General features: G+C 38.6%; 1 long non-coding RNA gene across 2 annotated transcripts in view; it reads right to left on the bottom strand.

The window, feature by feature from the left end:
- The window catches only part of LOC118578762, a 36,554-nt gene extending 16,366 nt beyond the window's left edge, over positions 1 to 20,188 (bottom strand). The window contains exons 1-2 of one of the 2 annotated variants that reach the window (XR_004944285.1): positions 20,158 to 20,188; positions 1,268 to 1,360 (exon numbers count right to left, since the gene is read on the bottom strand). This is a non-coding gene — a long non-coding RNA (uncharacterized LOC118578762). Of the gene's footprint in view, positions 1 to 1,267; positions 1,361 to 4,557; positions 5,810 to 20,157 lie in introns of those variants that run through there. The other variant, XR_004944284.1, reaches the window with a different exon arrangement.
- Between the last annotated feature and the right edge of the window lie 218 nt (positions 20,189 to 20,406).

Raw genomic sequence — 20,406 nt, forward strand, 5'->3', positions numbered from 1 at the left:
GCACCTTTAGGTAATTTAGACATTAGATTATTTTTATTTCATTATATTTTTATTTAGTTTTTTTTTTTTTTTTTTGGTTTTTCAAGACAAGGTTTCTCCGTGTAGCTTTGTACCTTTCCTGGAATTCACTTTGGAGACCAGGCTGGCCTCGAACTCACAAAGATCCACCTGGCTCTGCCTCCTGAGTGCTGGGATTACAGGCATGCACCACCACCACCCACCACCCACCATCATTATTTTTTTATTTAGTTTAGAGTATTGTGTGTGTGCAACTTATCTATATGTACACCTTGTACATGCAGGAGCCTATGGAAGCCAAAAGAAGGCAGCAGATTTCCAGTAACTGGAGTCATTGGGCAGTTGGAGTGCTGGGAAACAAACCTCAGTTCCCTGCAAGAGCAGCAAGACCTCTTAAGTCTGACCATCTCCAGCCTGAGGCTGGATACTTTAGATCTCAAAGTAGTGTCATGGCACTCCATCTCTCCTGGAAGACAGATGGATTGTGTTTAAATATTGCCTTTCTTTTGATAAATTAGTTTGGAAAACATGTAAATTAGCAGTCACTTGTTAATAAAATCAGTGATGATATAATACAAGTGCTGAGAACCCTCTGCTCAACAGCTCTTGGCTTAATAAACTGTGAGGCCCTATGAGACAAAATCTTTTTTTCTATTTTCTTCTTTTCCAAGATGGGTTTTCTCTGTGTATCCCTTGCTGTCCTAGAACTCACTCTGTATAACAGGCTGGCCTCAAATGGATTATGTTTAAATATTTCTTTCTCTCAATACTTTAGTTTGGAAAACATGTAAATTAATAATCCTGCAATTTCTGCCATCACTTCAGCATTTGTTAATTTATGAAAATTTCATGTGAAACTATACAAGAACCAACCTGCACATGTTACCAATCAAAATGTAATTGTGTCTTCTTGAGAAATCATACTTTTATTGCTTCTATAAATTCATAACAAGATCAGGATAATACACTCAGACTATAATCACATTTGTACATCACGTATGCTTGGTTCACAATTGTTCTAAAGACATTGTAGTAGCAAAATAACCCAGGAGCCTTCCAACTGTGGAAAGCATTAAGTAAAAAACAGGATAGGCAGGCAGTGTGGTTGAAATGCTCATATTAACAGCACCCTCCATCTTTTTATATATTGGAGTCCCTCCTAATTGCATCAATATTATACAAGAATAAATTTCATCTAATAATAAAAGATAAAGGCACATTCAATAAACAGTATCTGATAGAGATGCACCTTTTAGAAAGCAAAGAGATTCTTCTCAGCAGGTACAAGCCAACATTCTGCACTGTCTTCCTTCATAATGTTACTGTAATTTCAGAGCAGAGGCTGAAACAAATAGAAAAACTAATATACTTTAGTATCTAAAACAACAGAAAAGACAAAATGATTTATTTAGTCTCTCTATAGCAGGAAGGCTTATATTACAATTAAAAATTAAATAGCATTTATCTTCTCTTATTGAAATGTGTTTCCACAGTACAGTGTAGAGATAATCACAAAACCACAAAGGATCAACCTTAGCACATTTTAATCATCAATTGCTATACCTTCCTAAGGAAATTTGAATCTAAATGTCCCCTATACACTCATAGGAAGTGGTACTATTAGGAGTTGTGGCATTGTTGAAGTAGATGTGGCCCTGTTGGAGGAAGTGTATCACTGTGGGGGTGGGCATTGGGGTCTCTTATGTATAAGCTATGCCCAGTGTGGACACAGCCTCATTCTGCTGCCTATGAATAAAGATGTAGAACCCTCAGCTCCTTCTCCAGCACCATATCTTCCTGCATGCCTCATGCCCTGCCATTATAATAATTGACTAAACATCTGAAACTCTAAGTCACCCAAATTAAATGTTTTCCTTTATAAGAGTTGCTGTAGCCATGCTGTCTCTTCATAGCAATAGAAGTCCTAACCAAGACACATCCTCTCAAGCAAACTGTGCCAAATAAAAACTATCTGGAGCATTGGTGGATGCTGTGGATATCGCTCTGTGTAAATAAAGTTCTGATTGGCCAGTGGCCAGGCAGGAAGTATAGGTGGGACAAGAGAGAAGAGAATTCTGGGAGGTGGAAGGCTGGGAAGGAGAAAGACACCGCCAGCCGCCGCCATGACAAGATGTAAGGCACTGGTAAGCTATGAGCCATGTGGCAAAGTATAGATAAATAGAAATGGATTAATTTAAGATAGAAAAAGTAGATAACAAGAAGCCTGCCACAGCCATACAGTTTCTAAACAATGTAAGTTTCTGTGTGTTTACTTGGTTGGTTCTGAGCATCTATGGGCCTGGCGGGTGAGAGAGATTTGTCCTGACTGTGGGCCAGGCAGGAAAACTCCAACTACAGGTGGAGCTGAATATTTTAGATGGAGCCAGCTGCTTCTAGCATGCACTTGAGCACTGTGCTTCATGCTCCCTTCAAATCCAGTATCTACTGGCTGGCAATATAATGCTAGCCATTAATAGCAACAAATGACTTGATTAGCATATAACCAGCACAGCTCATTCCAGAGTGGTTGAGAACATATGTGTCAACTCAAAGGAATAAATGAGGATGATATTTTTATTTGATTAATAGAGTATTAATAATAAATGTGTGAAAATTGGCTAATGGTTTTGAGGATTGCTAATAATTTTAAGGACCAGGAAATTTCACTTTTCTGGAGTCAAGGATGGAATTATTCTCATCCAGAATGTGAAGTAAAGAGGGAGGTGAAGCAAACTCTCCAAGTTCCTTCATGAGCAGTGGAGGCATGGATGCAGAGGCCACCAGTCCACTGTCCTACCCTCTGTGGAACAGGTTTAGAGTTCAGAGGACAGGATCAGTCATTCCATCTCAGGCAATAAATGAAGAAAGCAGGAACAGAAACATCATAGATAAAAAAGAAAACCTTAGAGTGGGACTCCTTTCCTGGTGCTCCCCCCATCCTACAGTGACAGAAGTGGTCCCCATGAGGAGTTAGTACAGCTGTCTCTGTAGCATTTGCCCCTTCTTCTGTTGTTCCTCATAGCTGTTCATAGCTATTTTTGAAACTAAGTGTTCAGCACTCAGTGATGAGTTAGCCTCCTTGGAAGAGATCTCCTTCTCATTACTGATCACAACAGAGAGTGTCCCAGGCTGTGGTCCTGAAGGTGAAGGTCTCTGTGTCCTGTGCTTCTCCCAAGTCAAGGGAACTCCAATATCTTCCTCCTTTGGACACAGAACTCAGCTTCCTAATTCTGTTTGTGATACACACACCACTATCATTTCTTCTTTCTTTCTCTTTTTATTCTGTTTCTCTGGAAATGGTGTCATATGCCTGTCATTTTTAGGGTGGCTACATTTAACACAAATCTATGTTCTCATGCTATACAGCAAACTCCAGGAACCTAATAGTCACAGGGCAGTATTACGAGAATTACTCAGGCTTTCTTCTTCCACTGGACTCAGTATTTGTCTTCATATCATTCATATGGTAATGTGTTAGCTCAAAGTTCTGTGTATAAGGATCCTCTTATTTTTGAGAACTCTAGAGCTCCAAGGTCCTACAAGTGTGTGCAGAGAAGCCAGAGGGGCTTTGGGTTTCTCCTTCACCCTACACTCACTACACTAGAGAAAAATGAAGTTCCAAGTAGATGAGTGGATTGTCTCAGGATCCTGAAGCATACAACCTAGACATGAGGATAATTACCATTTATAATTATGAAACTAATGAAAACAATTATGTCTGTGACCAAGTAAACCAGAAATGTTCATGCATTGTGTTGCCAAGTCAGAAGGATTTCCTGCTTTCTATAGCCACAGATGCTTCCTGAAACACAGTGTGGGCATGGCCAAAGCAGTAGCTGAGCAGGAAACCATGACAACAGAATGTGTATAGTGTTCTGGGCACCCACCTGAGAACACCTCATGTGTGCTCCTAATCTGCCTCATGTGAACTTACAGTAAGAAAAATACCTTAGAAGAGTCATACTAAACACTACTATTCTGATGCTTTATAACAAAAGTAGCCTTTTAGGAATGAAAAACACTTGTCATACTTTGTAACCTTCTAAGTTACATTTCTTTATACCATGCCTTACATTTGAACTTTCCATGGCCAAGCATTTTCACCTCCTGGCTTTATTAGTTAGAGTAAGATTGGTAGGAATGCCAGAAGCTAACATTTAAGTAATCACTGGCAAGTGGCAAGCATTAATTTAAGGAAAAGCTATGAAAAGACTGAAGTTGTAGAGTGTGTTGGCCAAAGGCACAACTAAAACATGGTGACAGGGGGTCTGAAGAGATGGTTCAGGATTTAAGAACACTTGCTGCTCTTAGGGAGAATCTAGGCTCAATTCCCACTAGTGTCAAGTGGTGGCTCACAACTACCTCTAATTTCTGCTCCAAGACATTCAATACTCTCTACTGGCCTCTGAGTTCACCAGCACATGGGTTTTCACTCCCACAAACACACACATATGCATGATGAAAAAAGAATAATCTCTTTTTTTAAGTTGTAAAAGAGAACCCAGCACAGCGGTGTGGCTTTGAGATCCAGAATGCTACCTGCTGATCTCTGCTCAGATTCCTGAGTCTGAAATACATTTCATATCTGCCAAGAGTCTTCATCCACCACAGTAAGGCACCAGCATGTCATGCTGTTGTGTGACAAGACTTTTCCTAGGGAGACACAACACACAGCTCTACTCAACACAGATAGGGAGTCCATGACAAACCAAAGCATAGATACCACAAAGTCTGACTTGATGAACCAATGTGTTTTACTGAAGTTCCATAGAGGAATATGCTTAAGGGGTTATTTGCAGAAACAAAGAACTCAAAGACAGTTGCATGGCCAATGCCTACTGAAGGGATTAAACTCTCCCATTTCTACATCTGAATTTATGTTTCAGTTTTCTGAGAGGAGCAAACAGGTGTCTTTCCCAACAAAGGGCTAAGGGAAAGAACATGAGCAAGGCCTGCAGTCAGCCCATAGTGTCTCCGGGACAAGTCCTACAGCCCCCCTTCTGGTTCACATCTGGACTTGCCCAAGCTTGTGCAAATAGACATAAAAAAGGCCACCATAACCAGATTGGAGTTTCCTAACTCCAATAGATGGGAACCTTCCCATTTACACCAGAATAGAATTCTGAGCATCCTCAGATTCCACAATCAGCAAGAAATTAATGACACATCTGGCCTTCCTCAGTAGGTCTTCAGACTTGCCCCAGTTTTTTTTCCTTTGTCCAGTTACCAAACCAGAACAAAGACACAAGACACACCCAGACTCACCAATAAGTGGAGAACAGAATGTGCTCTCCTAGAATGTTCCACTAATGAGTTGGGGGATTCTCAGTGTTCCTGGCCAATGCACCAAATGTATGGCCCAAGAAAACACTGAAGGAACACCCCAAACTCAAATAGTATGTAAGAACAAAGAGCCTTTATTATACCTAATAAGAAAATACCAGAATGTATGAGTTGTCTTTCACCTGTCTAAAAATGCAATGACCCTGAGAGGAACGTGTAGGTTCTTTTTAAACACAACTAAGGGGAGTTTCAGGAACAGTGAGATTATCTCAGATATAATTAGTTAATTAAGCTTCAGTTACATTAGTATATTTTTAGTTGGCTGAGGTTTTATCTTTGGGCATCTTTAAGATGTCTTAGCTTCAGAATGTGTAATATTCTGAATTTGAATATAATATTCAAATATATAATATTTGGGGAAAATATGCTTTTGATTCCACAGGGGTAAAAATATATGGTTTCCTTCCAAATTAATAAAGATCAGATTTGACTAGGGAAGAACTACTAAGGATCTTGGCTACAGACATGTACATGAAAAATTGGCATGGTGGCACATGTTTGTAATTCTAGTCTTAATAAAATGGAGACAAGTAGATCCCTATGGTTCACTGACAAGTGTATATGAATATTGTATCTCAAATCATTTAAACAACCTGTCTCAAGGAAGATAGATCCTGAGGGCCAATATCTGTACACACATGTGCACCCATATACATAAGAACAAACATACATACACACAATGTAATAAAAATAAATAAGGCAAAAAAGAAAATAAATGATTTAAAATTGGGAAGGTTTTTTTTCAATTATTTTAGTTTTAATTATTGGTATATGTGGGTCTGTGTACATCAGTGCCCACAGAGATCAAAGGCAACAGATGCCCTGTAGCTGGAACTATATGCTATTGTGAGGCACCTGACTTGGATGCTGGGAACTGATCTTAGTTCCTCTGCAAGAACAGTACATGTGCTCTTAACTGCTGAGCCAATCTCTTGAACCCTCAACATGAGATTCTTAATGAGTCAACCCTAAGGTGGAAACAAACCAAATCCTTATTATAGCAGCTTTAGAGAGTTTAAAAGCTCAAGCCTCCTGGGCCACAACACTGTGCTAGAATCACAGAGTCTCATCAGCCTGAATTAGAATTCTCACTTAGCTGCATTCAGCTGATGTAAAACATTTCAAACATTAATTCTCAACATTCTTACAGCTTTTCATAGGACCAAAATACAGCCCATTATATAACACTCCTTTCTGGCAGGGCTGGTAGCCAGGAATGGAAGAGTCTAGTAGGGCTGAGTCCAGTTGATTTGTCTCACTGTGCAGCAACCCTTGATCTAAATCACAGAATCTTAGAGAGCCTTGGGTTTGCTCAGCACCACATCAACATAAAAACGTATCATGGCTATTTGACACTTATTTTTGTCATTGGCTCCTCCTTCCCCCTTGTTTCATGTTCCCCAGAGATTTAGGGGAGGGTGTATCTTCTTATCTCAACATCTGTGTGCATGCCACACAGTCGCCCTAGGTCAGTGGTCCTCAGAAACACTTTCCTCCTTTGAGATATCTGAGGTGAAACTGAAGTTTGCTACATTCACTTCTGCCAGAGTTTATCATCCTTCTCCATTTTGAAATACTTTTCTAATACTCCTCTCCCTTTTTAGCTATTGTACCCTTCTTTGCACCTGCTTTCTCTTTTTGCCCCATGGCTGTATGTTGCACAGCTGCAGGAGGGCAGGTTTGGATTTACCCAGTATATAACCACACAGCCGTCCATATCAGTCCTTCCTCTGTCTTGATGTTTCCTTGACGGTGAGCCTTTCCAAAGTTCTGTCCTACACAATCTTCTTCTTATTGAAGAAGCTCCCTCTGGGAACTCTCATTTTTTCTTAATTAATGCACACCCTTTCCCCCCAGTAACTTCCACAGCTCAATCTGTTGCCCATACTTCTCTCTTGAATTTTTCATATTTCTGAGCCTTTATCCTCTCCAGCAGGATACCCAGGGGAAATTTATGAAGTCTCCATTCTTCAATTTTTGCCCTCCTTTATTATTAGTTAATTTAACCATCAACATCACAGTTGTCAAACCAGGACATCTATCATCTCTTCTTACTACACAAATGCAAAGCAAAATTGTTTCATTTCTTTTTTCTTTTTCTTTTTCAAATAGCAAAGTAGTCCTGATGCATAAATTTTCTGGGGTGTGCTAGCTTCCCAGCTAGAGAGGGACCCATAGCCTTCCTTTCTCACTGCTCAGGGCCTGGCACCACTGGTCTTCCAAATGCACTGTTCTCCTGGCATCATTTTTGGAAAGGTGACTACCAGACAGAGTAGGGCCATTAGCTGCCATTTTATGTACGTTTCCAGTTTATGTACCCCCCTCTTCGCTGTGCCTATAACCACCCATCAGCACTTACCTGCTCTGCCCTCTTCCATTCCTCTTGAGGCATACATTCCCACCTAAATCAGTGACCCCTGACTTATTGATGGTCCTGACAGTTGTATAGTTTGCTGTAGAAGTTAGTTTCTCTGACTTACTACAGAGGCAACTGAATAAAAAGAAGTTCCCTCACTCCCTAAGACAGGGCAATCAACCATAGTGTGGGTTAGAATTTGGACAGAGCTCAGCTGTGTCCTGGGCCCTTTCCTTCAGTGCCAATTAGGTAGGCAAATGGGTAATATTCAGACCTATTTTCTTCTGCTAAGACATGACTCCCAGCCAGGGAGCTAAGCACATTATCATAAAGTTATGGAAAGCCCCATTTGAAAAATCAAAGTACCCTCAAAGGCTTAGATTAAAAAACAAAGCACTACTGGAACAGCTGAGAGAACCTCATTTCCTTCCTGAATAAGATGCAATGTTTATCATCTGGATAAGTTTTTCCATAGCCAAACAAGACATTTTTCCATCTCCTTTCCCTTCAGTCATGCTCTATTTGGAAGACAATGCAAGCTTTCTACACAAAGGACACAACTTTGAATTAAATGCCTAACAATTACCAGAGCTCAGAAGCAGTCAAAAGAATTAAAAACAAGGACCTGGAGAGATGGCTCAGTGGTCACCAACTGCTCTTTCAGAGGTCCTGAGTTCAATTCCCAACAACCATGTGGCTCTCAACCATCTATAATGAGATCTGGTGCCATCTTCTGGCCTGTAGGGACACATGCAGGCAGAATACTGCATACGTAATATATATATATATATATAGATAGAGAGAGAGAGATAGATAGATAGATAGATAGATAGATATAGATATATAGATATATATAAAACAAAAATCTTTGTCAACTATTCACTTGACCAGGTATTAATTCCTAAAACATATGAAGAACTAAAATGAATCAATTAATCAATAAAGAGAAATGAAATAATATAATCAATAAATGAGCAAGTGATTGAAAAAAGCACATTTTTAATGATTTTATATATATATATATCCATCAGGGATATGCAAATAAAAAGTACATTTAAATCTGATACTTGATAAGTTAGTCAAAAATTGGAATAAAAATTGAAAATCACATTGAAGCCAGAGGTGGACGCACAGCTGCAATCTCAGCTCTTGGGGGCTAAGGAAGATGGGCCCTCAGCTACAGCCTAGCTCAAACTACACAGAGACATGGAGAGATGGAGGTCCCTTCTTAGGGTTCTTAGTCTCATTAATAAAAGAATGCAACAACAGACTTATAACTTTAATAGCATTTAAAAGAAAAACTCCCAGAGCAGGCAATTTGTAAATTTCAGCAGCTGCATAGAAACCAAAGGAGAGAAGGGAAAAAGAGACCATGCTATTTAAACTGGCATGGAGCTTAGACAAGCAGCCAAATGATGGTGAAGGAGAATTGGAAAAAGCATAAAGACCAAAATGTTAGGGAAACCAATGTGCTAAGGAAGGCATGACTACATTAAGAAAAACATGCTTAGAAAAGAGATAGAAGAGAGGGAAAGTTATGCTTTCATGAATAATTCAAATTTACATAGATGCATAGTTGTGTCCTGGTTAAGCTACTAGACTAGAGTCAGGGTTCTGGGAAGGAAAGTACAGTATCTCATTAAAAGATTAATTATTCACCTAACTCTTTAGCATGGCTTAAGGTAAGCCCACCTTCCTAGTGTGGAACCAGCACAAGTGGAATATTAGTTCTCTACCCAGAGATTTCATTTTTCTAACCAGGAGTTTGTTCTTTACTCTAGCAATGGTGAGGTCCTATCTAAACAAATTATCAACAACAACAATAAAAGAAACTGCTACATTAAGATTCCATCTCAGCCCAATCAGAATGACTGTCATCAGGAAAACAACGAATGCTCATAAGGATGCCAGAAAAAAAATTGTATACTGCTAGTAGGGGATATAAACTGGTACAGCTACTATGGAACTCAGTATGGAGGTTTCTCAAAAAAACTAAAACTAGAACTAACATATGACCCAGCTACACCACTCTTAAGTACACACCAGAGAGATACTTGCATATTCCATGCTTATTGTGGCACTATGCACAGTAGCCAAGAAGCCAGCTAAATGGCTGTTGACAGATAAACAAATTAAAAAAGGTGATCTATCTCTCTCTGCATGGATATATATATATATATATATATATATATATATATATATATATATAATTTCAATATAAATCACAACTTTTTTCATATATATTACATATATATATTGATATATTAAATTTCTATACACATAACATATGTGTATATGTATATACATACACATATATCACATTAGAGAGAGAGTTATTCATGCACAAGCACAAACAATAATTATTATTTCCAGGAAAATCACTGGAAATAGATGGAATAATCATGTCAAGTGAAATAAGCCAAACTAAAACAAGTATGTTTTATTTCATATGTGGAACCCAGATTTTAAAAACAACAAAAAGACATGAAAATAGAAGGGGGATACTTGAAAAGAGAAAAGAAACAAGTGGTGGGAGGAGAGGTAAGAGAAGGTGATTGGATTATATTGCTGACTAAGGCAACTTATAGAAGGGTTTATTTGAAGCTTATGGTTCCAAAGGGATAAGAGTCCATCACTATCACAGCAGGGAAGTGTAGCAGCAGGTAGGAATAGCAACTGGGTCTGTAAGTTGAGTCCTAAGAGCTCACAATTCCAACCACAAACAGGAAGCAAAGAAAATGAACTGAGGATAATGGGGACTTTTGAACCTCAAAGCCTACCAATGCACTTCCTCCATTAAGGGCATACCCCCAAAGCTTCCTGGAATGGCATTTCCAGCTGAGGATCAAGTATCCAAATACTCTAGAATATGGGAAACATTTTATTCAAAGCACCACAGAGAATAAATATTATCAAAGCACATTATAGATGAGTATGAAAATTTCAAAAGAAAATCATTGTTTTGTATAATTAATGGATGTTGATTTAAAAAGGAGAGTGAGAGAAAAAAAATGATTAAATGTTTAGGATTACTTAGTGAATTTTTTCCAGTGCTGAATACAGGGTTAGCTCCCTGGTTTGGTACTAAACTCCTAGCTCAACGTAAGTCTTATTTAAAATATATCTGTTTTAACTTTTGTTGTTTCTTGAGATAGTCTGGGCTGGCCTAGGACTCCTGTGTCAACCATGCTGTCCTCAAACTCATAGCAATCCTCCAGCATTTCCTTCTTACATGCCAGGAATGTAGGCATGATCCACCATGTCCAGCTCTTACTATAACCCACATGTGAAAAATGAGGTTTTCTAAATGATAGTATCATGTTCCAAAATTATTAGCTTTGAATATATAATGATACCTTTATAGGTGGGATCAAACTACTGTGTTTAATACACTGACCAATCAAAATCACTAAATGTAAGGAGGTTTCTTATTAATGGTTAATGAAATATTTTCTGTATTCATGAAAAAATTTGAAAAATAATTAAAAAGACAGAGAAATTATAATAATGCTATTAAATGTATTTACTAAATTTTTTCATCATTTCCAAAACTAAAACATTCTTTATATTGTTACCATGTCATGATAAAATAAACGTGTATTTTAACGTGGCTTAACACAAACTATTGAAGATTGTTTTTCTCATGCTTAGTTCTTTTTTTAAAGGTTTATTTTTATGTGTATATATGTGTTTATGTGCATATGTTGTATGGATGCCCACAGAGGCCAGAAGAAAATGTTAAATCCTCTGGAGATAGAGTTAAAGGGAGTTGTAAACTGCCTAATGTGAATGATGGGAACTTGTAGTGGTTTGAATGTAATTGGCCCCATAAGCATCTAGGGAGTAACACTATTAGGAGAGGTGGCCTTGGTAGAGTAGAGATGGCCCTGTTGGAGAAAGTGTGTCATTATAGGCATGGGCTTTGAGGTCTCATATATGTATAGTGTCTCAGACCACTTCCTGTTGCCTGTGGGTGAAGATGTAGGAATCTCACTCAGATTCTTCTTCAGGACCATGTTTGCCTGCACACCACCATGTTGCAACATGATGATAATGCATTAAAACTCTGAAAATGTAAGCCACCTTAATTAATTGTTTTCCATTATAAGAATAAAAACCATAACTAAGACAAAAATTGGTACCAGGGACTGAGGTATTACTGTGATAGGCCTGACTATATTTTTATTAGGAGGAATTTGAACTTTGGTACTTTGAGTTAAGAAGGCAGTGGAATGTTTTAAGCACTACTAAATGGGCCATACTGGTAGAAGCATGGAAGATAATGGTGCTGAGAATAATTTGAAATGTGGGGGAGTGGATCAGGGAGTTTCAGAGGAAAAAAATAGTATGTTGCATAGAGATATTTCCTGTGATATTCTGATGAAGAAAGCAGCTTCATTTAGCCCTTTATCAGAAGATCTTTATCTGAAGATTCTGCCTGAGACTAAAGTGAAGATATTTGGATTAATTTCATTGGCAGAGAAAATCTCAAAACAATCTAGTATATACTCTGTCCTGTAGTTACTAGTGTTCATGCTGAAAAATGGATAAATAAATGTGGTATATATACACAATTGAGTACTACTCAGCAGAGAAAAACAACGATATCATGAGGTTTTCAGGCAAATGGATGGATCTAGAAAAAAATCATCCTGAGTGAGGTAACCCAGATTCCAAAAGACAAACATGGTACATACTCCCTCATAAGTGGATATAAGATGTAAAGCAAAGGATAACCAGACTGCAACTCACAGCTCCAGGGAGACTACCTAGTAAAGGGGACCCTAAGAAAGACACAGGGATAGCCTAGCAACAGAGAAAAGGATGAGATCTAGATGAGCTAACTGGGGGTGAGGGGGGTAATAGAGGGCAAGGGTCAGGGAAAGAGAGCTCAGGGGAGCTGGAGGTCCCAGCTGGATCAGGAACAGAGTGGGAGAACAAGAAGAGAGATACCATGATAAATGAAGACCTCATGGGAATAGGAAGAAGCAGAGTGCTAGAGAGGTCCCCAGAAATCCACAAAGACCCCTCCACTATAGACTACTGGCAATGGTCAAGAGAGTGCCTGAGCTTATCTACTCTGGTGATCAGATGGCCAAACACCCTAACTGTCATGATAGAACTCTCATCCAGTGACTGATGGAAGCAGATGCAGAGTTCCATGGCCAACCCCAGGTAGAGTTCCAGGAGTCCAACCGGCAAGAGAGAGGAGAGATTATGTGAACATGACATACTGAGATCATGATTGGAGAAAGCACATGGACAAATAGCCAAACTAGCGGAAACACATGAACTGTGAACCAATAGCTGAGAAGCCCCCATGGAACTGGACCAGGCCCTCTGGATAAGTGAGACAGTTGATGAGCTTGAACTGTTTAGGTGGCCCCCAGGCAGTGGGACCAGGACCTATGCTGAGACACTTTGCTCAGCCTTGGTGCAGGGAGTGGGGGGTGACTGGACCTGCCTCAACTGAATCTACCAGGCTGGACTGACTCTCAGGGGAGACCTTGCCTTGGAAGAGGTGGGAATGGAGGGTGGATTGGAAGGTAAGGCTGGGGGGTGGGAGCAGGGAGGACAGGAAAATCTGTGGCTGATATGTAAAATTAAATTAATTATAAAACAAAATATTTATTTAAAAGAAATGGAATAAAAGGAATGATGACATCAGGGCAAGATCCCATTCAGCTAAGTTTCCAGCTTATAAAAACTAATTAAAGAAAAGTTTAGAGCTGAGTATGGTGGTGCACACCTTTAATCTCAGCACTCAGAAGGCAAAGGCAGGCAGATCTCTGAGGTTGAGGCCAGCCTGGTCTACAGAGCTAGTTCAAGGACAGCCAAGCTTAGGCAGTAAAGGTAACCATCAAAAATAGAAAGCTGATAAAGATGTAATTGAACAAGTGGGCCATGTTCCAGCCCCAGAAACTACAGAACTTAAAACTTAGCAATTTTGGCTATTTGGATTTGGCTTTAGAGTTAGGGATAGAAGAAAAGGGTTATGGAATTTGCCTCTATGACTAAGGTAAGCTGCTAAGGCCAGGCATGTATCAGAGATGTCCCTGAATAGAGGCCTAGAGAGACCATTGCTAAAGTTGTGACGGTAAAGCCTGGATTGCCTTGGAGATCCTGAGATGGTAGAGGTGCCAGAGCTATGGGGTACCTGCCACAGAAAGCTGCTAACAGGGAGTGGAAACAGCTCAAGAGAAAGAATTGTGTTGCAATCAACAAAGATGAAAAGAGTTGGAGATATGAAGAGCATTTTGACATAAACATGGAGATGCAGAATTTGGAGTTTTTCCAGCAGGTTTTCAGTCTTGTTTTGGTTCAGCATTTCCTCATGTTCCCTTCCCTATGTTTTGGAATGGAAATATATATTCTATGCCATTATACATGAGAAGTTTATGATCTGCTTTTTTATTTTATAGGGGATTACAGTTAAGAGGTTTCATGAATCTCAGAAGAGACTTTGAACTTTGGACATTAAAACATTATGGAAATTTTTTAAGTTGGACTAAATGTATTTTTTTACTATGGTATGGAGACCAGAGAGTAGAATATGGTAGTTTAAATGTAATTTACCCTCATAAATTCACAGCAAATGGCACTATTAGCAAGTGTGGCTTTGTTGGCATCAGTGTGGCCATGTTGGAGAAAGTGTGCCATTGTGGAAGCAGGCTGTGAGCTCTCATATATGCTCAAGCTATGTCCAGTGTTTCAGACCACTTCTTGTTGCCTGTGGATCAAGATGTAGAACTCTCAGCTCCTTCTCCAGCACCATGTCTGTCTGTATGCCACTATGTCCCATCAACATGATAATGGACTACACCTTTGAACTGTAAGCTAGCCACCCCAAATAAATATTTTCCTTTATAAGTTGCCATGCTCATGATATCTCTTCACACCAATAGAAACCCTAACTAGGACAGAATTGATTTCTAGATCTCTACAAGAGTAGCATGTGTTCTTACCATTTCATCTCTCCAGCCCCCTCAGCCTCGGTATGTAATGATTCTGCTCAGACCAGAATATAATCCTATGTCAACAACCTTTAGTGGTCTAGGAGAAGGGAAACAGTTTTAACTAGTTTTCCATCTGTGTACCAGGCTTTGCTAAGCCAAGGCTTGGGGCTAATAAGTAACATACAAAGAGGTGTGATTGGACTTGGATATTTTTCCCTTTCAGTATTTTAAAACTTACTTGACATCTATATTTTGACATCAACATAGTAAGATTATTCACACTGGGCATAGATGTCAAAAGACATTAGTCAGATTGTGCTGACTAATCTTTGTGGGATGCACTGCTTCCCTCTACTCAATCACTGTCCTCCACACTTCCAACCATATTCTACACTCCACACTGCAAGGCCACTGCTTCTAACTTACTCAACTCAATCCACACCCTTTAAATACCGGCCTGGTTCTTGGAGTTATTTAAGTGTACAACTCTTGTGCTGTCAGCATGGTTAGACAACTTCATACCTGTTAAAATTCAGTAATTCACTTTGCTTTCAAAATGGCCAGTTGGATGGCTGTTATGAGAACACATGTCTTACAAATTAGGAACCTGAGAAACCAAGATGTTAGGAATTTCCTCAAGACAACACCCATGTGGTGTACAGTAGCACCTGATTCACAGACAGGCATCTAGCTCAAAGCCTGGGAACCCTTGCTAAGCTCTAATTTTGCACACAGATGAAGGATCCTCCCTATAAGACCCACAAGTCTTTTCTGAGTTTTCAGAAGTGTGTGTGTGAAATGAATGCAACTCTCTTCTTCAAACACACAAAAAGGCAAGTTTGGGTAGCAGCTGAACCTTAGGTGACATTTTATTGAACTTTGTGGTAATTGAGACAAGTGTTCTTTCTCTGAGGTATTGCTCTTCTCTTCAAGAAAACCATAGCCATTAGCAATACTGCAAGGATCAGGAATCAACCCTATCCATTTTAATAGTAAGATATGCTTGATATTTACACGCATTAAAGTTAGCAAAACACTTTATAACACTGAAAATCTATAGACCATTTATGCCATTTTCTAGGTAACTTGGACTTTTAATTAGCAAGTAATATCATCCTTTTATGATTACAACTAAAAAGTCTAGTGATTCTACTAAACATTTGTATCTCTAAATTCCAGAGAGAAGGATATTTTGCTTTGACCAAGAATAAGCTGTAAGCACTGAGGCAGGCTTCCCACAAACAGGGCCAGAAGACACCTAACCCAACATGGTCTTTCAGTATTTATTTCTCCTCTTTTCTTTTTCACTTGTAGCTTAAAGTTTGCAAATTGTAACAGCAGACTTGACCTTCTAGTTCTTCAATTATCTAACAGACATTTAATTTAAATAACAGCTAAATTATAGAGGTCTATTTTTCTTATATTAAAGATGATGAGGTCAGTCTGAATTCATTTGTTTGGCTCTTGTATTACACTTTATTCTGTACCCTTCTAACATCTCCTCCATGCTGACTAGTCTAATAAGGCAACTAGAAGTCTACAAGGCCATTTTTTAGTCTGCTGAGGGTAAACACGTCCCAATCTTAGGAGATATAATTCACATATTGTCAACTGGTACCACATTCTCAAGTTAAACTTATTCTTTCCAAGTGGAATATATGCATGCTTAAATAACTGAGAGGCTTGAAGATTTGGGAACAGAAAATTTAAAGGAACCAATCAAGAAAATATTGCAGAAATGTTACTGAGAATGAAAATCGGAGTTTTCTGTGGTAAGTTCTTAAAGGTGCTAGAGAAAACAACTATATCTAGAACAAATATAGTTACATCAAATCACATTTTTTATGCTGACAGAGTCAAATCATGAAGCTATCTTTTGGAGGTGAAAGTCTCTTCCCAGAAGGCAAGGAGGAAGAGAACATCAGCAGCCCTGAATTAGGACGAGTGCCTTGGTGCTAACAGGGAACAATGGTATACACATAGAAAAGGTCACTAAGTCTGGGTAACTTACAGGGCTGTGTTCTTCTGGGGTACCTGATAAATGTGGTCCAATGTCTAGTGCAGTGGTTCTCAACCTGTGGCTTGTGACATTTTGGGGTGACTGAACACAACCTTCTCAGAGGAGTCTCATATCAGATACCCCACATATCAGATATTTGTATTATGATTCTTAACAGTATCAGAATTACAGTTATGAAGCAGTAACAAAAATAATTTTATGGTTGGGGGTCACCACAACATGAAGTACTAAAGGGTCACAGCATGAGGAAATGTTGAGAACCATTAGTCTAGTGCTTGCTGCAGTGGTGCTCCTGAATGCAAAGGTACAATCAGGGACAAGACAGCACTGGCAAGCACCAGGGGAACAAGAGAAAGCAAGTGATCCATCCAGTCCAGCACTTTGATTTCCATACTTCTATCAGATGCTAAGCAGGAGAATCACAGCCATGGGTCCATAAGGAGCAGCAACCGCACCAAGAGAAGCTCTTATGTTGGCTAGGACTGGGCTGAAACAAGTTTGGGAACAGGGAAGCAACCCCCACGTAAAGAAACCCTGGGGCCAATGGACTAGAAGGGGAAGTAGAGTATAGGTCTGTGAATACAGCAGTTCAGCCATCATCAGAAAGAGAAATGCAAATCAAATTTTCCCAAAATTGCTTCTGCTATACTTCTGACACAAGGTCCAGCCTCTTAGCCCTTAGCTGTTCTTTTGAAGCTCAATTTATTATTTATTGAACCCACACAGAAGAGCTTTTCTCCTTTATGTATGGTAACATTACCAAATTCTAAAGGGCAGGTGGTTATAATTATTTGATCTAGATGCATGTTTCCTCCTTACTGCAAACCATGTTGTAAAAAAAATGTTTCATTTCTTCTATTCTACTCCAGAAAGCCACATATTTCACTCACTCACATCTGACTCAAACTGGCCACATATGTTTATTTCTTTCATTACTTATGATCAATAGTTGTTTGTTTAAACGCATGAGCTCCATCCTTGCTTGTAGAGGAACCATCTAACAGAATGTGTGTAAGCCTATGAGCAAAGACACTGGCTGACTGGCCTTCAAGCAGTCACCAGTAGGCTACATGGAATCACCAGCATAGTGATCTCTCTGCAGAAGTGTAAGACAATAGCTGACTCTGACAAATATGCCTTGTAGTTAAACACTGTTTATTGTAAATTATTTTTAACTTTTGAAAATATGTTTAAAGACTAAAGCTTTCTGCTTATGGCATGTTTAATTATATATAATATTATATAATATTATATATAATTTATGGTTTGTTGTTTAATTATATATCTTATACATATATAATTATATAGGTTAATATATAATTATATATATATATATAAACACCATAAATATATATGCAAAAGGAAAAAATGGGATACTGAGTCCCATATAAGCAGACTGGGAGATCTACCTAGAGACTGAAGAGCTAATTTTATGGTTTTTAAACCTTAAGAGGCAAATTAAGGTCCTCCTTTCCTGTAGTGATTTTTTTTCATGCTCTTTATAGTCTATTGTAGGTGAACACTGCCCTCTTTTGGCAAAATGTTCATATTGCATGTGTTTTGTTGGGTTTTTGTTTTTGTTTTGTGGGAGTTTTTGTGTTGTTTTGTTTTGTTTTGTCAGCATGACACAAGCTAGAGTCCTTTGGGAAGAAGAATCTCAGTTGAGAAAATGCCTCCATCAGATTGCTTGCAGGCAACTCTGTGGAGCATTTTTACAATTTATGATTCACTTGGAAGGGTCCAGCCTATTGTGTGTGGTTCCACCCCTGGAGTGGTCCTGGGTTATATAAGAAAACAGGCTGACAGGACAACACATTTTCAGGGGCAAGCCACACCAGCCAGAACAAGTAAGCTGCCTACATTCTATCTCCACTTTCTCAGTACCCACCACCACACTCTGCTAATCCCCTCCTCATCACTGTGTCACAACCTCCAACATGGGTGGAGACCTCCTACTTCACCAAAAGCCAAGCCAGCTGCCATAAGTCCAGGTAGGCTGCTTGCCAACACACCTCCCCCACTTTTTTGGTATCCCTCCCCATTCCCCTATGTCCTATAAGACCATTACAGATTAAAACTAGATTACAACAACAGAAACAACAGAAAACCTACAATCTTACAGAAACTGAAAAACTCTCTGTGAAATGACTACTGGGTCAAGGCAGAAATAAAGAAAGAAATTAAAGACATCCTACAATTCAATTAATATGAATTCACAGCATACCCAAGCTTATGGGACACAAAGTAGTGCTAAGAGAAAAGTTCATACCATTAAGTGTCTACATAAAGAAATTGGAAACATCTTACACTAGCAAATTAACAACACACTTGAAAGCTCCAGAATAAAAAGAAGCAAACACACCCAAAAAAGAGGAGATGGCAGGAAATAAACTGAGGGCTGACATCAATAAAATAGAAGCAAAGAGAACAATACAAAGAATTAATGAGACCGAGTTGGTTCTTTGAGAAAATCAACAATATAGACAAACCCTTATCCAAACTAAGGAAAAGATCGAGAAATAATATCCAAATTAACAAAATCAGAAATAAGGGGGTACATAACAAAAGAAACTGGCACTGAGGAACTCCAAAGAATCATTAGCTTATACTTTAAAGACCTGTACTCCACAAAACTGGAAAATCTAAATGAAATGGATAATTCTCTAGATAGATATCACTCACCAAAGTTAAATCAGGTCAGATAAACAATTTAAATAGACCTCTAATCCTCAAGAAAATAGAATCAGTCATTTAAAAGTCTCCCAAATTAAAAAAAAAAAAGCCCAGGGACAGACAGTTTTACCACAAAATTCTTACCAGACTTTCAAAAAAGAGCTAATACCAATATTCCTCAAATTATTCCACGAAGTAGAAACAGAAGGAACATTGCTAAATTAATTTTATGAGGCCACAGTCACCCGGTAGCCAAATCACACAAAGATTCAATAAAGAAAAATAATTTACAGATCAATTTCCTTCATGAACATATATGCAAAAATATTCAATAAAATAATCACATCAAATCCAAGGATTTATCAAAAAAGATCATCCACTATGATCAGGTAGGCTTTATCCCAGAGATGCAGGGATGGTTCAAGGTATGAAAATCAGTCATTGAAATACAAACAAACTGAAAGAAAAAAGCCACGTGATCATCTCATTAGATTCTGCAAAAGCTTTTGACAAAATACAATACCCGTTCATGATAAACTCTTGGAGATATTAGGGATAAAAGGGACATACCTAAACATAATAAAGGCAATTTACAACAAGCCTAGAGCTAACATAAAGTTAAGTGGAGAGAAACTCAGTGTCCATCCATAAATATTTTATTTCCTCTTCCAAAGGTGATCTATCCCTACCCTCTAGTCCCTTACTCTATACATAAACTCTATGGCTATACACATTGTAGCCTACATGTTGAAGACTTAACAGCCAACATCCATATATAAGTGAATACATACCATATTTGTCTCTCTGGGTCTGGGTTACCTCATTCAGGATGATTTTTTTCAAGCTTCATCCATTTACCTGAGAACTTTCCTATTTTAGTTTAAAAAAAAACAGTTGAGCAATAATTTCATTGGATAAATGAACCACATTTTCTTTATCTACTTTCCCTTTGACAAATATCTAGGCTGTTTCCAGTTTCTGTCTGTTATGAATAGAGCAACAATAAACATGGTTGAGTCCTTTGGGTATATGCCCAAGAG

Source organism: Onychomys torridus, chromosome 2, assembly GCF_903995425.1.
Source record: "Onychomys torridus chromosome 2, mOncTor1.1, whole genome shotgun sequence".
In the NCBI taxonomy this organism is placed as follows: Eukaryota; Metazoa; Chordata; class Mammalia; order Rodentia; family Cricetidae; genus Onychomys; species Onychomys torridus.